At 39.7% G+C, this 3,116-nt stretch overlaps 1 pseudogene; it reads right to left on the bottom strand.

Moving 5' to 3' along the window:
• Positions 1–624: 624 nt before the first annotated feature.
• The window catches only part of LOC123181198 (uncharacterized), a 17,933-nt pseudogene continuing 15,441 nt past the window's right edge, over positions 625–3,116 (bottom strand).

The following is a 3,116-nucleotide window of genomic DNA, read 5'->3' on the forward strand; positions in this document are numbered from 1 at the left end:
CATTTTGGTGTAGTTTGCCATTAAAATTAAAGACATTTGTTGTGGTATCGAAAAAAGTCATAAAAGTTGCCACATTGTTGTAAAGAAAATGTAGTTATTCGACTGTGGCAAAGAATAACAGTAAGATGGGGTTGTGTGAAAAATGGGGCAACTAACGGGGTATGTGTTTGTATAATTTGGAATGATTGTGCTTATCGTCAACTCTACGTGCGTCTACGTCAACTGGGTGACTTTTAGCATTTCAAAAATCAAAAAACATAGGTGACGTTGTGAGCAGACATGAGGAGTTGCCATGCTGCTTGACAAATGTATTAAACTCACACTGGCTTAGAGGTGTGACTTTTTGAGGAAAAGGTGCCACTAAATTGGAACTATGATGAACGTAAAAAAATAAAGAGATAGTTGCAAAAAAAGTGTTGCAGTAACCAACTAATCTTTGTTTGTCATTTTGAAGAAACTACACCGTCGTGAGAACGGGCCTTTACGGAACAGAAATGTAGAAAAAAACTAACACCCTCATGGCAAATCGTGTGATCCTAAAGTGTTATAAGAACAAAAACAAAATGTTAGCACAAGCGTGACAAGCCAAAACACTTACGGAAACGAGGTCTGACATTGAAGTTATATGTTGCAAATTACAACCATAAAAGGTTCACGACAGATAGACGATGGTCTTGCGTTTACAATAACAACAGTGACAGTGAAAAAAGGAAAAAAAAAGGAGAGGTGTGGTACCTTACATTCATCAGAACATTGAATGTAAGTACATAGATAAAAGAAAGTGGTGTTTTGTTATCTTATGCAGTCACTTGTATCTCTTGATAGCAGCTTTGACGTCAGACTCCAACCAAGCCAGCGCACCCTCCCGCTTGTTGAAATTGACAGTTGTGACCCAATTCCACAAATAGATCTTCCTAAGCTCTGCAGCTATTTCCTTGTTCAAAGTTGGCACCTTCCTGCCTTCCCACTATGCAAGATATTCGAGGGTATAGACACCACAGTCATAGCTGTTTTCAGTTATCATTGTGAGAACAAAGGGTAAAATAAATTAGAAGTTGCCATGCTAAAAGAAGCAAAAAAATATGGTACTAGAAGATTATTATGGCATGGGGGCAAGTGCAAAAAATGATGGTGTGTGATGAGTAAGTAAACATTGTGGTAGTGAGAAAAGTAGTATGTTGATAAATTTGAAAATGAAATGGTTGTGAGAATGGAAGCAACAGAGTAGTAAATGTTGGAGAATGCAGTTAGACAAAAAAATTGTCGTGTGAAGTGGATTAGAAAAAATGACATTTTATATGTAGTATACTATTCATAGTAAGCACAGGAGAAAGGGTGGAAGTAACGTTGGAAGGGGGTTTCGTAGCATGTTGCAAAAGGGTTAGTGATCTTGGCAGAAATTGGCTTGACCCTATGAATGAAGCCATGGCATCTATTGGGGGGTTGAAGTTGCCATGTAGGATGTGTTGGAGTTGGCATGTTATTGTAGTTGTAGGGTGTAATGTAGAATGAAGAAGTGAAGTTGCCATGGGCCTAGAACTAAAGTTGCCATGCAGTATGTAGTGAAGTTGCCATGTAATATGTAGCTAAGTTGCCATGGGTCTAAAACTGAAGTTGCCATGCAGTATGTAGTAAAGTTTCCATGTAAAATGTAGTGAAGTTGCCATGTTCATTTAATCGAAATTGTCAAGGTTTAAAGACAAAAGAAGGGCAGAAGCTTACGTGTTTCCTTGCTTATGGACTTCACATACTCGATAGGGAAATGTTTGATCTGGACCTTCGAGCCACTGTAGTGACGCGCCCAGGTTTCCTTCAAGTTGTTGATGAAAAAATCTGCGTGGGAGCGAAGCGACTCATCATCTCCCGAACGGATTGAGTCGAGAACTTCGAAGCATTGCTTCGCCAAGTTGATGCAAATTGTGTAGTAGTGACCAGTTTTCTCGCGTGGGTCCTCGGGAGTAAGCTGTTGAAACATCGCGAACATCACCTCCACAATACGCAGGGGGAAAGTGTAAAAGGTAAAAGAACCATAAGGGATAGTTTACAAAACAGGGAGGTGATACTAAGAATAACAACAGCGTGACAGGCCAAAAAGGAGAGGCTACATACAAATTTCTTCATTGTGAGCTTGAAGTCCCCATGCTGGGCAAACGCTTTACGAATTTATTTGTGAGAGAAGTCGCCATAAAAAAATCCTCCTCGTGATGGTTGTGCTCATAATGATCTTATCGGGATGGATGTCGACGTGGCTGATGATGAAGCCAATACCCGCAGAGATAACATTCTGAGATAGTCTCCCTGTAGGCATCAGGGACTCAACGAGATCATCCATGTGAACAAACGTCTCATAGCAGTCGATGACCTTAGTTCTGTCCAAACATGAGCTGGAATAAATGAGCAATAAAAAAATAAAAAAGACTAGTACAGATGAAGAAAGGTCTGAACTAAAAAGGTTGTAGCAAGATGTAACATCCCAAATTTTCAATTTGGAATGTTATACATAGGTCATGCATGCATATCATAATTTATTGCATTTTTGTTTTCGCAATCCTCGAAATCCTAAGCAACTCAAGGACCCTCGGAGAGAGTTGGGGATTTCCAGGTTTTCATATTTGATTTTTTATCAAATAATGAAACGAGGATTTTGATTTTAACAATTTTTCTCTCCAAAAAATATTTCGTATTAAAATATAAGAGAGGAGATAATATGACTTCTCCAAAATAATTGAAATATTGGAGGAAAAATATTAAAATCATTTATTTTGTTTTTATTCGATTTTATTTGGATTTTATTTGCATTAGAAAATTGCACGTTTTCGAAACTGCATTTTAGGGCCAAGAAAATGTTCATCTCATTCTAAATATTTTATTTAGATGGAGAAAATTTGTTTTGCATTTTTAGATTTTTATTTTATTTCCTAGGATTTTATTTCTGTCGACGAAATTGTTTTAAAAAAATCTCTCCAACCGACTGGGCCGAACCCAGCCGGGCCGCTGGCCCAAGCCGCCGCCGCCTCCCCGCGCGAGCGCCGCCGCCGCCAAGCTCGGACCGAAGTCCGAGCTCGGACCGGAGTCCGAGCCGGACTCCGCCTCCGCCGCGCCTTGCCCCCTTCCCC

Source organism: Triticum aestivum, chromosome 1A, assembly GCF_018294505.1.
Source record: "Triticum aestivum cultivar Chinese Spring chromosome 1A, IWGSC CS RefSeq v2.1, whole genome shotgun sequence".
Taxonomy (NCBI): Eukaryota; Viridiplantae; Streptophyta; class Magnoliopsida; order Poales; family Poaceae; genus Triticum; species Triticum aestivum.